Source organism: Cygnus olor, chromosome 6, assembly GCF_009769625.2.
Source record: "Cygnus olor isolate bCygOlo1 chromosome 6, bCygOlo1.pri.v2, whole genome shotgun sequence".
NCBI classification, from domain to species: Eukaryota; Metazoa; Chordata; class Aves; order Anseriformes; family Anatidae; genus Cygnus; species Cygnus olor.
The window spans coordinates 1,745,470-1,760,224 of record NC_049174.1 but is presented as its reverse complement, the minus strand read 5'-3'; the positions used below and the strand labels follow the sequence as shown (position 1 = coordinate 1,760,224).

The 14,755-nt window shown below is 43.0% G+C and overlaps 1 protein-coding gene across 6 annotated transcripts in view; it reads right to left on the bottom strand.

The window, feature by feature from the left end:
• Positions 1-14,755, bottom strand: part of HECW2 (HECT, C2 and WW domain containing E3 ubiquitin protein ligase 2) — a 195,047-nt gene that overhangs the window by 125,020 nt on the left and 55,272 nt on the right. Inside the window, exon 1 of one of the 6 annotated variants that reach the window (XM_040562671.1) lies at positions 2,652-2,764. The exons of the other annotated variants lie outside the window; for them this stretch is intronic. The gene's annotated coding sequence lies outside the window, so the exon portion shown is untranslated. Of the gene's footprint in view, positions 1-2,651; positions 2,765-14,755 lie in introns of those variants that run through there. 6 annotated transcript variants of the gene reach the window in all.

The window sequence follows — 14,755 nt, the reverse complement described above, 5'->3', positions numbered from 1 at the left end:
TGTCTGAATTTACACTGAGGGTATTATGAAGAATTCGTACAATCCTTTCTGCTGTGGTTGCCAGGCTGTGACCTCCAGCTGGTCTGCAGATGTATCTTTGTCTTGCTCCACGGATACACAGGAGGATATCCAGGGCCTAAAACTCATCCCTGCCTTTCACCTGAGGTAGCAATGCAAAAGCTGCACACAGATTTAAGTAAAAAGTACCTGATATACTCCTTTCCTCTAGACTATTTACATAAAAAACAACAAAACATGACTGGAAATGTTAGTACAGTCACACAGCCAAGAGGTTATGTTCAGAAGGCATTACGCAGCCCCTCAACCTCCTCCTGGAGTGGAAGCCATTTTAACCAAGTTCATTTCTTTCAGTAATCTTGTCTGTAGCACAACCCCTCAAAGAGTTGCCAGTCAAAAATTAGGTGACTGGAGGTACAGACGTGTAGCTATCAAACCCAGCATATTACCAAGCTATGTCCTTGGGTAGTTTGCCCTACAATAGTACTCTAGGGAAATTTAAACTCAGAATCCCCACTGCCACCGATTTGATCTTCAGTATTCATGACACTGATCTATCCATCACTAGCTGCTGTTGATCGGTTGTCCTGAACAATTTCCCTTCAAGTACTGATGCAGTTGCTCTCAGTTTAGCTGTCTGCCATCAGGTCACACAATCCACCCCAAATACAGCCCCCTTTAAAAGTCTACAGCAGAAAGACTTCATAGTCTCTGTGAGAAGGTACTTTGCCACAGGATGAGGAAATGTGAACATAATTATTCTCTGAATAAATACTCATTCTTGCATATGTGAAAGCTTGTGAGAACTTAATTCAATGAAAAACTGGACACCTGTTTAACTCCCTCCTGTCTTTAGGACTTCTGGAGCACTATCAGTACCAGCCCAGAGTTCCCAATCCATATTCGTTCTTCCAAGGCTACTTTTTCCACCACAAGGCATAGTAAAGACCAAAACACTAAACTTTTACAGAAAAGAACAAGTCAGCATTTGTCTGCCCAGAAGAAAGTATAAAATGCCAAAAGGCCTGACAAGCAGCAAAGAAAAACTGTGTTGCTTTGAAAAAGAAAGGAAAATTGCCAGACAATTCAAAAAGCCATTTATAAAGCAATGTGCTTGACAGAGAGAGAAGTAGCACAATTATTTACTACTGAGTATCAGAGTAGTTCTGCAGCTTCATTCCAAGTGTCACACCCATAAAGGGCTGCCGTATTTTAGCTGTACTTCCAAGAGCCTGATTTAAGTATTGGCTTGGCAGTTATTAAAACATAGGATATATACTATGCAAAATACAATTTTAGATAAATGTTTTAATTCACTTTGAAGCTTGAAATCCATTCTAAACTGATGGAAATCCCTGAAATATAGAACAAATTCTAATTAATATTATCGGTTCCACCCATGCAAATCCAAAACAATCATTCCCCTTGTCATGCCCGTATAAGCTCAGCTGTCTGCCACATAAAGTAGATTTCGTTCACTGAAATGGTACCAAGCCACCACAAAACAGGTTGACTTTTCACACTCAGAGATTCCCATGCTATCAGGAAACACAGGAATGCTTTGTCCTTTTTGAAGTGGCACACCCCTTCAGTTCATCATGTCGTTTATTCATTTTTGTTACAAAGGGGATATTATGAGCTTGAAAAATGGCATTTCTGTGTATAAAACATGTTCACTGACTTCAAATTCAAGAATTCCATTACTGAAACATGCTAGCAGACTGAAAATAGAATATAGAAAGACTGTCTATGGAAAAATAATATCCCTGGTTTGTCATGTTCGAGAAGTTCCAGCCTGGTACACTGATCAGCGGGTGGAGCAGGAGACATCTGAAAGAGACTCAGTTGGTCCCCTTAAAGAGTAAAGAAAAATTAAAACCAAACAAACGCTTCATGTACCTGAGTCCTGCAGATAAACTATCGACACAATCAGCAGAGCAAGAAAAGAGGAAACAACTGTTTCAAGGAAACTGACAAATGTTGCTGCAATGAATTTAAACTGCCCATCAACATACATATAAATTTCTGTTCTCCTGTCCCTTTTACCCTTCTGGTATTTGAATGAAAAGCATTTTCCCAGTTTTACTCTCCCCAAAAAGGGCTACGTTTCGTAAAGATTTTAGGACACTCTTTGGCTGAAACACAATTCAAACACTTCTGTTTGCCTACAGTTTCACGGAACTTTTTGCCTGAAAACACAGGAATCACCTACTGAAGATCTCCTGAGACTAACAGTAGAACTGTTAGCCAAGCCACACAAAGGCAGTGTCCTTTGCTTGCTGACTGTGCAGCTGTATGTCCTTAAGGAGCAGGTGCCAATAGCAAAACCTTTTCAATTGTAACTGTTTTGCATAACAGTACCCCTAGACTCAACGGAATTTTTTAATCAGTTTTTTTGATTACCTGTTTTCACAGCACTTCAAGACACATCGCAACTTGTAGCTAAAAGCGAACAATTCCACCACATACGTGTTCTTTTTACAGCAGATTATAGCGCACTACCACAGTAACTAATGCTGCTAAAGTGCAATACTGGTTATGCTCAGTTACAAATACTGCAGACAACTGAACAGCTGTGAACGTGATCTTTGCGGATGGAAAGCCCTAAAGATTTTCTCCTCCAGTCAACTTACCAGTCCTACACTCCTTTAAACTGTTTCCTTATAACCTGTGGAAAAGAGCCTCCAGTAAGGAAGGTGTCTGTCTGCATCCTGCTTGTCTGTGTTATGCACTGATGCTCATCTGCTGTTGCAACAAGAAAGTCAGTGGGGAGGTTCACCAAGGTGCTGATGATCTTGCCCTCTTATCCTTACAGGATGCATCGCTTTTAATATTCAAAACACGCCGAGTTTATAAAACAAACCAGTTCTATAAATAAAAAGACAACCTAACAGCAATTTTCAGGTTGTCTTTTACGAAGCAGAAAATAGTGGCATGCAAACATTTCCAGATCTAACAAATTGTTTTATAGAAATACAAATTGCAGTTTCATACCCTCGAAAAATATATTCTCCCCAGGAACATATTAGCTCAGAATTTCATGCTTGAATGCTACAACAGAATTATTATGCACCAACTGCTTTACTATCTTACTGAAAGCACTACTTAAACAGTTTTAAGCAAACATTTCAGCTGGTTAATTCAATATGTATAGTACTTCAAAGTTTTACTACAAAATAAGTCAGATTGGTCTAGTTACTCCCAATTGGACAAACGCTATTCCACAACTGTGCAAGTCAGATTAATTTCTAATGAAAGGTTATTAACTGAAGATGCCTGCATTTATTATGCTGTAGCATGGACAACAGTAGGACACTCAGTCATTCTCTGTGCCATGTTGAGCCTCTGTCTGCTTAATGCTGAACAACTGCAGAGCAATTGCTGATGCCGACTGCTGATGCTGGCAGGGGTGAGGACCACAGCTCTATGGAAACACAGCCTACCTGGGAGCAGCTGAAAGCACAGCCTTCAAAGAGAGGACTGGAAGGGAAAAGTGATGGGGACAGAAAAAAAGTTTTCCCTATTTAACAGTTTACTGATTTACAGTTCACAGTTCATAATCACACTCCAGAGAAGCAAAAAATAGTTCAGAGTCCTAAGGCATTCCACAACGACAAAATGATACTCCTGCAGTAATCCCATAAACCACCATCACCTGCAGGTATAACCCAGTATGCATTTGTCCAGGTCTGGTCTGTGCTCAGTTCAAAAAAATTACTTGAGCTAGAACACAGACCATTAGGAAGTTGGAAATATGAAAGCTATCATGCTTTCTCCCCTTGTGAATACACATTACAATACATTATTTAGTTCAGTAGTTTCTGTTCTTGCAGGATTAGTGATGCTTTGCTCACTTTCTGCACTAAATGAAACAGAAAACCTCCCAAATCTAAATGAACAATTAATGAAAAGACAATAATACAAAGCGTGCTATATAAAGATGAGGCCAATTATGAATTAATAATTTTATTATTAAGTATGCACAAGTTTTTAATAAGTAGAGCTAAAAATAGTGACATGCATCAGAGGATTTCTTCAGGCTCTACAATTTTCATTCATCTCTATTCTGCAAAGAATTGGGCCACTGCTAAGAGCACTCTCGCTGTGCATTTTTACACTGTTGTCATCGGCTCTAACACATCATTGCGGAAAAAAGCCTCTAGGACCCAGGCATAAAGGAAGCTCAAAGAGTGGGGGTCTTCAGATAAGTTTTGAAGCAATCGGCAGAAAACTGTGTGGGATTTCAGTCTGCTCAGCCCTCCTACTGACAGGCACACCTCTCTCAGCAGCCCATTCCCCATCCCCAATTTGTGTGGTTATTAGAGAGAATCCATCTGAGGGAAGTCTCCTGCACCAGACAGCACACAGCAGCAGACTTAACCACTAGAGATGAAACTAAAAAAGAAATATTCAAATCCTTAGGTTTTATCTTTTTTTTTTTTTTTAAATACACACATGCTCCTCAACCTTTCTTCATATTACCATGGAAAAAAGTCTACAATGAAACCAAATGCAACAAATTGGAAAATTCTGTTTGTATTTCAACACTAATTTCTAACACCAAGTCACATTCCAGGCCTAAGTGAACAAAAGATTCTACTAAAGGCTGCACTAATTCTGGCTCAGCAGAGGCCCGTTGTGGAATGCAGCACAATTCTATATAAATCCACCCCAGGGCGTAGGTACTACAGCACCAGGAAACGGAAGAAGATTGAAATCAGTGTTTATAAATACAGGCAAGAAATCCCAGTGCACATGGCACCAAAAGTATAAACAGAAGTTAAGACAATCTCATTGGGAGGCCTAAATTTGCTACAATTCATGGTGGGGAACTTTTAAGGCATTTTGTTTTCTGTGCCGTTTTCAAAATGACCTTGGAGGATTTAAATCAGAACACGCATCTTCAGTAAGCAATTGATTATGCTAAGAGACAAAAGGCAACAAAACCAAAGAAATCATAGTGCACTGCATCCAAGTATCACTGTAAATTACTGTGAGATTCACACTTAAAAAATAATTCTGGTTGGGTTTTGAATTTTCTTTGTTTCTCAACGTATAACAAAAATGTAATTTAATCCACATCAGATATATATATGTTTGAACAAAAACAAACCTTTCAGCAGAGCTATGTTTCAAATTCTCATGTCTCAACTTCTACATATATGTAGCTTTAAATCACAGTCCATCCCAACAAAGGTACTTACACTGTCTATTACCATTTTCATCTTTTTTCTAGGGTACAATACAAGAAGTGCGATAACTGATTCCTTGGCTTACTCTTTGTGAAGACGATTTAAAAGTTGAGCACTTTATAGACATATAATTACTTACAATTAATGCAGAGTAAAATTCACATGACTTACTGTATGCTGAAAATATTATGGTCAGAACACGCACACACACCCCTGAGCATCATCCTAATAAACATTCAGGCTGTAGGTGGCACATGATTTTTGAACTGATCAGATGTACATTTTTCCTATCTTTCAGAAAAGTAAGCCTTTTCTGGTTCTATTTCTACTAATGTAAAAAAATAAAAATAAAAATAAAAATAAAAATAAAAATAGAGAAAAAAAGACACTTTTCATTATTTTGTACTATCTATGGATGCATTTTGGGCTTCAAAAAACCCTCTTTCCCTTGAGCATCCAGGATCCAGTTTTACTTGGTTGTTTTTGTTTGTTTTTTCCCCAGTTACATATTTATGATTTTTCATCTGCTACAATATAAGGCCCATCTGTTCTTTTTTCTGTCCTTCTCCAGAATATATCATCTCTCAACATCTGATTTTTCTACAATGGCAAGAAGAGGTTGTTTTATAGCCTCCTACCACCCAAAGCCTTTCCGAGAGCCTTGAAGGCAGTGACCCACCACCAACCTGTTTCCTCCAGACATCCCAAGTAAAGTCTGTAGTCTGGCATACATTTCCTAAAGGTGAAAGGTAGCAAAATCTCTACCTAGACTCCTGAATTTGTTACAGCACTTTTCTGCATTATTTCTTGAATCCAGTACAATCTCCTTTTTCTTGCTCCAAGCAAGTATCCAACGCTTTGGGATGTATTCAGGGAAAACAAAGAAATGCACATGAGCAAGTAATGTAGTCAGATCAAAAGTGCGCTAGCTATTCAAAACTTGCATGTAGGTACACTTCAAAATGCTATTAACTTGAATGAACGTTATTTTTCATTAGAGGATGAACAATTACACAACAAGAAGAGTATGTATTTCTTTTAATTTTACAGAGTATTTGTTTGTGCTCCGTAAAGCTTCCATTTCCAAAGAAGGGGCAGAGTCAAGTGCTCACCCTGAAGTACAAGGCTGGAAAAGGCACGCTACAGAATAGGACGTGGAGTGACATATATCCCCATTAAAATATTTAGCTTTAGACTTCAGCTGACAATTAGGTAATTATAAAAACTACAGCACAGAGGTAAAGAAGCATTTTGCAGAAGTATCTCACAGAACCTGGCCCCAGAGAACGGTAAAATCAGATTCACCTACGAGGTGCTGCATTACACTTTTAATTTATGTTTTTATTTTTTGTATGAAGAGGAATTTGAAGAAAGAGGGTCTGTCGTGTCTGTCCATGTGCCACCCCTCTACCCCACTCCACAAAACAAAACCCTGACAGCCAGGTGCCCAACTCAGAGAGCAGCTTAATGTCATTCATCATTGCCTGTACACACCTCCTGTTTCTAAATATCCCAAGAACAGTACGAAAAACTTTGGTTTAACCTAGTAAATAATCTGACTGGAAATAGGTATATACAGCCTAAGTGAAAAGCAGTGACGTAAAAGAAAACTAAAAATAAAACACCCATACTGGTTGGTGGTTGTTTGGTTTGTTTTCCGTTAATGGAAACACCCCTCCAATGTGGAGGTAACTTCACAGGGTGACCTTCCCCAAAAGCAAGATGCAATGCAGCTTTCTGGTTAGAAAATTCCACTGCCTCCGTGTCAAGCCTCTACTCGTGCCAAATTCCCTGTCAGTCAGCCTCTGCTGCAGGTTATTGCTAAGCACAATTAAGAGGGAAATCACTAGAAACAAATACCTGCATACCAATTGGACTTCACGGCCTGCCAAAACTGCAATGTCCTTATTTTAGAACACAGTACTGAAGTCTCCTACTGACATTACAGGTTGGCTGTTTCCTATGAAGTTTCAGGCCACTTTCTTTTTTTTTTATCCTTTATCTAATAAATGACATGACCACATGATTACAGTCAGACTAATGACTACTACCACTCATTCGCTTTGTCCCTATGATGTAATTAGAGTAGCTCAATATTTTTAAAAAATAAAAATAAAAAAAAGTCAGACGTATGTAGGCAACCACCCTTCCATCAGGTTCTCGAGCAATGAGCTTTAGCTGTGTTTCCTAAATAGCAGCAGCAGCCCCAGCAAGCGGAGGATGTTGTGGTAACTTCTCTAACACTCCTACCCGTGCTGTAATGTATACACAAACCTCCGATTAAAATACAAACAAATCTCACAGCTGCCAACATCAAAAACTCAGGAAGGATGCTGGAACTGCTCAAGAATACCCAGGCATTAGACAATGCAGCAATATTATTGAAAAACATTTTATAAAATAATGCTTCTAGAACCCAGAAGCTGAACATTTATTATGAAAGCCAAGTTCCATCCAGTCCAACATTCTTAAGTGGCTTAATGTAGTCCTATTATTACAAATTAACCCAAGTGATATTTTTCCACTTTTCTGTACTATATTTAACAAACACCTGCACAAACCAGGAAGCATTTCCAGAAGTCCCAAACACCACCAGAAGTACCAGTAGCTGTTCCAGCCACCACAACCAGCCCGGTGACACCACCACCCTGCTGCTGAGGCGCACCACTGTCAGATTGGCTGAGGAACTGGGTCACTCCTTCAAGGAAAACACTTCACTCAAAGCCTTTCCTAACAGCCTGCAAGATGCCAATACACATCAACAATGCCAACTGCAGTTGAGAAAGCAAAAATCATTTGAAACAAACCTCCTGTGCTACCACAATGCAGACTGCACCAGTTAACTGCAAATTAGCATCCCTATCGGACACGGCGAAGGTTTTGAACTCAGCTGTCACAACAGTGAGTCACTGGTTTGTGATCAGCAGTAAAAACTCCCTGGAAATTCAAAGGTTTCCACTCGTACTGACTGTAGGAAACAGAAAGTGGGCTATTTTTGAAGATATCAACACAAATATAATTACTTTAAATCTGCTTCTCCTTGGTCACAAACCAACATAGATAACCAGGTAGCTAACATCTCATCAGATGTTGTATCTTGTCCAGAACAAAAATAAAACTTCAATTATAAAATATGCTACTCTCAAGCATACTTAACGTATCTTCTAATATTTCTTCCTATCAGCAAAGAAAAAAATTGCTTTACTGCAGGAAGCATTAGTTTTGTAATTGTGCATCCAGCCTAACACTGAGCTGGAAGTGGCTATGCGCTGGAGTTGACCAGATGTCACCATCAACTCCAGGCACAGGGACACACAACATAAACTCGAGCCAACAGCTTTCCATCAAAATGACTTTATGAAACATATTACTTACCTTCCTAGTATTTTCTAGAAAATGAGCACCCAAAGTGCTGGCTTAGCAAAGCTGATCTGTACTGCAGTGGATCAGCACTGTAAATTTCGATCAGCACTGTAACTATCCACCTTCCTTAATAACTTATCTTTGAGATACAGTTCCTGAAGGAAACGCTAATAAAAGACCTTGCAGAGGGCACTAAGAGTGCAGGAGCATACCTGTGGTATTTGAGTGTTAGGACATGCAAGTGGATCCTTCTGATGCAAGGGAAAAAAAAACTAACATACCAACCTTCAAAGCAAACCATCAAATACATACTTTGCAATAAATAGGGAGGAAGGTTTTGCACAAGCAGTTTCAAACCTGAAGTGCTGTATGACCACAGAAGATGAAGTTTTAAAATTTGCTTTCTTTGCTGTGAATTTCAGAGCTGCTTCTGGGATGTAGCTTAGCTCAGGTCCTGAAGAAAATCCAAGGGCAGCCAGAGGCTGCATGCATGCAGGTATCTATGTCAAGAGACATGCTCAGCCTGGCATCGTCCTCGTGACTTGGGGAGGACTGGACATTAACACCAGGGAAGCTGGTGCTGATCTACCCGAGTTCAGCTCTGACCAGCAGATGTGCAGGGCGCACAGGTTGCACAAAAGCAAATCAATAGGCTGTTAATAATGTGTTAATAGCACATTTAGTAGATGGACAGGAATACGGGGATGCTGTTCGTGTTTGTAGGGAGAAAATTCGTGTGGCCGAAGCCCAACTAGAGTTGAAGCTGGCCATGTCTGTGGGAGACAATAAAAAAGGTTTTTTTAGATATGTGAACAGAAAAAGGAGAACCAAAGAAAACATAGGTCCGCTACTAGATGGGGAGGGTCTCCTCACAGACAATGACATAGGCAAAGCAGAGACGTTTAACGCCTTCTTCGCCTCTGTCTTCAACGCTGATGATGGGCTTCGGGACCCAGGGTACCCTGAGCTGGAGGACCATGACGGTGGGAATGACAAACTCCCAACCGACCCTGAACGTGTGCGGGATTTGCTGCTCCACCTGGATCCATATAAGTCCATGGGTCCGGATGGGATTCATCCCAGGGTGCTTAAAGAGCTGGCTGACGTCATCGCGGGACCTCTCTCAATTATTTTTCAACAATCTTGGGAATCTGGAGAGATCCCGGTAGACTGGAAGCTGGCAAATGTGCCAATTTTCAAGAAGGGTAAGAAAGAAGACCCTAGCAATTACAGGCCTGTCAGTCTCACGTCAGTGCCTGGTAAAATTATGGAGAGGATGATCCTTGAAGTTATTGAAGCGCACCTGGGGGACAATGCAGTCATTGGTCCCAGCCAACATGGGTTCATGAGGGGTAGGTCCTGCCTAACAAATTTGATTTCCTTTTATGATAAGATCACCCATCTAGTCGATCAAGGGAAACCAGCTGATGTGATCTTTTTGGACTTCAGCAAAACTTTTGACACGGTTTCCCATAGGATCCTACTGGACAAAATGTCCAGCATACAGCTAAACAAAAACATCATGTGATGGGTGAGCAATTGGCTGGCGGGCAGGGCTCAAAGGGTTGTGCTAAAGGGGGCCACATCTGGCTGGCGGATGGTCACTAGTGGGGTCCCTCGAGGCTCCATTTTAGGGCCAGTCCTCTTTAATGTTTTTATGAATGATTTGGATGTTGGACTAGAAGGTGTTTTGAGCAAATTTGCCGATGACACCAAACTTAGAGGAGTTGTGGACTCAGATGAGGGTGGAAAGGCCTTGCAGAGAGATCTGGACAGATTGGAGAGCTGGGCGATCACCAACCACATGAAGTTTAACAAAAGCAAGTGCCGGGTCCTGCACCTGGGATGGGGCAACCCTGGCTACATGTACAGACTGGGCGACGAGATGCTGGAGAGCAGCCCCGCAGAGAGGGATCTGGGGGTTGTGGTTGACAGCAAGTTGAATATGAGCCAGCAGTGTGCCCTGGCAGCCAGGAGGGCCAACCGTATCCTGGGGTGCATCAAGCACAGCATCGCTAGTCGGTCGAGGGAGGTGATTGTCCCGCTCTACTCCACGCCGGTGTGGCCTCACCTCGAGTACTGTGTGCACTTCTGGGCACCACAGTACAAAGAGGACATTAAACTGTTGGAGAGTGTCCAGAGGAGGGCGATGAAGATGGTGAAGGGCCTAGAGGGGAAGACATATGAGGAGCGGCTGAGGTCACTGGGCCTGTTCAGCCTGGAGAAAAGGAGGCTGAGGGGGGACCTCATCACAGTCTGCAACTTCCTCGCAAGGGGGAGTGGAGAGGCAGGTGACCTATTCTCCATTATCACCAGTGACAGGACCCGTGGGAACGGTGTCAAGCTGAGGCACGGGAAGTTTAGGCTAGACATCAGGAAGAGGTTCTTCACCGAGAGGGTGGTTGCACACTGGAACAGGCTCCCCAGTGAAGTAGTCACTGCACCAAGCCTGTCTGAATTTACGAAGAGATTGGACTGTGCACTTAGTCACATGGGCTAAACTTTTGGGCAGACTTGTGCGGTGCCAGGAGTTGGACTTGATGATCCTTATGGGTCCCTTCTAACTCGGGATATTCTATGATTCTATGATAGATCATTTTGCAGACAAAAAGGCATGGTAATTAAATGATCAGGGAATACAGCCATAGATCCATCAAGGAACTTTGAGGAACAAGGGTCAGAAAATTAAATCCTTCCCATCATATGTCATGTCATCAGCCTTTCAAAGCTCACCAGAACCTGAGATTCTATTTCTCTTGAAAGAGTCCCTCCCACTTGTCCTCTTGGGCATGCCAGACAGCATAGAGGGTTTCCTGCTCCCAGCAGGTGCCAGACACTGGGTTTCACACTCAAACAGCACCCTCAGAAAAGCTTACAAAGACTTACAGAGCACATTGACCAAGTCATATATGATGCGTGCGCCTGCTGACCCCACATTTTAATCAATATCCAGCTATAAACATGCTAAGAAATGTATGGTTTTTTAATTTTGTTTTTGTATAGTTATTTGTGCTTTGTTTTGTTTTAAACCAGACAAGACTACTGGAAATTCTTGTCAGTCCCCAGGACAGTATGTGCTGCTACCTACAGGCAACTGGCACGATTTAATTCGGAAGGCATGACACAATAGGCAACAAAATTCCTGGGGATCAGATTGCTGCAGATGGTGTTAAAAGGTGTCATAAGGTGTCATAAGACCAGGCAACAGAAATAATGTGATCTAGGCATATGACACCAGAAAAACAATTCCTGAAAAATAAACGATTCCTCAACGCTAAAAAGTGTAACTGCACAGTGTCTAAATTTAATGGCCAATAACTAAGCACAGAATCACAGAATCATCTAGGTTGGAAGAGACCTCCAAGATCACCGAGTCCAACCTCTCACCTAACACTAACAAGACCTCCACTAAACCATATCACTAAGGACTACATCTAAACGTCTTTTAAAGACCTCCAGGGATGGTGACTCGACCACTTCCCTGGGCAGCCCATTCCAATGCCTAACAACCCTTTCAGTAAAGAAGTTCTTCCCAATATCCAACCTAAACCTCCCCTGGCACAACTTTAGCCCATTCCCCCTCGTCCTGTCACCAGGCACGTGGGAGAATAGACCAATCCCCACCTCGCTGTAGCCTTCTTTAATGTACCTATAGAGAGCTATAAGGTCGCCCCTGAGCCTCCTCTTCTCCAGGCTGAACAATCCCAGCTCCCTCAGCCGCTCCTCATAAGACTTGTTCTCCAGACCCCTCACCAGCTTCATTGCCCTTCTCTGGACTCGCTCGAGCACCTTGATGTCCTTCTTGTAGCGAGGGGCCCAAAACTGAACACAGTACTCGAGGTGCGGCCTCACCAGAGCTGAGTACAGCGGGACAATCACTTCCCTAGACCTGCTGGCCACACTGCTTCTTATGCAAGCCAGGATGCTGTTGGCCTTCTTGGCCACCTGAGCACACTGCTGGCTCCTATTCAGCCGACTATCAACAAATACTCCCAAGTCCTTCTCTGCCAGGCAGCTTTCCAACCACTCATCTCCCAGCCTGTAGTGCTGCTTGGGGTTGTTGTGCCCCAGGTGCAGGACCCGGCACTTGGCCTTGTTGAACCTCATACAGTTGGCCTCAGCCCATCGGTCCAGCCTATCCAGATCCTCCTGCAGAGCCTTCCTACCCTCGAGCAGATCGACACACGCACCTAACTTGCTGTTGTCTGCAAACTTACTGAGGGTGCACTCGATCCCCTCGTCCAGATCATCGATAAAGATATTAAAGAGAACTGGCCCTAGTACTGAGCCCTGGGGGACTCCACTAGTGACCGGCCTTCAACTGGATTTAACTCCATTCAACATGACTCTTTGGGCCCGGCTACCCAGCCAGTTTCTAACCCAACGAAGCGTATGCCAGTCCAAGCCAAGAGCAGCCAGTTTCTCGAGGAGAATGCTGTGGAAAACAGTGTCAAAAGCCTTACTGAAGTCAAGGTAGACCACATCCACAGCCTTTCCCTCATCCACTAAGCACGTCACTTGGTCATAGAAGGAGATCAGGTTCGTCAAGCAGGACCTGCCTTTCATAAACCCATGCTGACTGGGCCTGATCGCGTGCTTGCCCTGCAAGTGCCGCGTGATGACACTCAAGATAATCTGCTCCATGAGCTTCCCTGTGTTGTGGTTTAGCCCGGCTGGCAGCCAAACACCACACAGCCGTTCGCTCACCCTCCCCCCTCCCTCTCCGGGATGGGGGAGAGAAACGGAAAAGTGAAGTCTGTGAGTTGAGATAAAGACAGTTTATTAAGACAGGGAAAAGAATAACAATAATAATAATAATAATAATAATAACAATAGTATTAATAGTAATAATGTGTACGAAATAAGTGATGCACAATGCAATTGCTCACCACCCGTTGACCGATGCCCAGCCTATCCGCGAGCAGCCGGCCCCCACTCCACCCCGGCTAGCCACCCCTATATATTGTTCAGCATGACGTCAGATGGTATGGAATACCCCTTTGGCCAGTTTGGGTCAGCTGTCCTGGGTCTGTCCCCTCCCAGCTCCTGCTGCATCCCTAGCCTGCTCGCTAGCAGGACAGAGCGAGAAGCTGAAAAGTCCTTGGCTTGGTGTAAGCACTGCTCTACAACAATTAAAACATCAGCATGTTATCAGCGCTCTTCTCATTCTAATCCAAAACATAGCACCCTGCCAGCTACTAGGAGGAAAATTAACTCTGTCCTACCTGAAACCAGGACAGATATCCACCCCTTATTCCATACCATTTATGTCATGCTCAGGTTACACTCTTTCCAATACCTTCTAATTAATCACCATTTTCATCTATTATATATAGCAACCATGGTAGTGATGACATACAGTGTTATATGATAATTAACATACTACAATTCAACTCATGGGCTATTCTCACCCAATATTAGGTACACACCGGACCTCCCCATTCTTTTGCATTACCCACCAAGTGCATCCAGGTCCCTGGGCAAAAGCAATCCCACGAATGGGCTTGCCTTTTCCTGAGGCAGGAGTAGCCCAGACTGTCTTGCCCAGCATGTTTCTTACGTGCACTACAGGAACTTTATCCCCTTCTACAGTGCGTAACAGGTTTGATTGGGCAGGTCCAGCTCGGTTGGCAGATCCTCTAGTATTGACTAACCAGGTGGCCTTTGCCAAATGTGTTTCCCAATTTTTGAATGTCCCAGCACCATTGCTTTCAGTGTAGTCTTTAATAGTCCATTGTATCGTTCAAATTTCCCGGAGGCTGGTGCATGATAGGGGATGTGATACACCCATTCAATACCATGTTCTTTGGCCCAAGTGTCTATAAGGTTGTTTCGGAAATGAGTCCCATTGTCTGACTCAATTCTTTCTGGGGTGCCATGTCACCATAGGACTTGCTTTTCAAGGCCCAGGATAGTGTTCCGGGCGGTGGCATGGGGCACAGGATATGTTTCCAGCCATCCGGTGGTTGCTTCCACCATTGTAAGTACGTGGCGCTTGCCGTTGCGGGTTTGGGGGAGTGTGATGTAATCAATCTGCCAGGCCTCTCCATATTTGTATTTCAGCCATCGTCCTCCATACCAGAGAGGCTTTGACCGTTTGGCTTGTTTAACTGCAGCACATGTTTCACAATCATGAATAACCTGTGCTATAGTGTCCATGGTCAGGTCCACCCCTCGGTCAC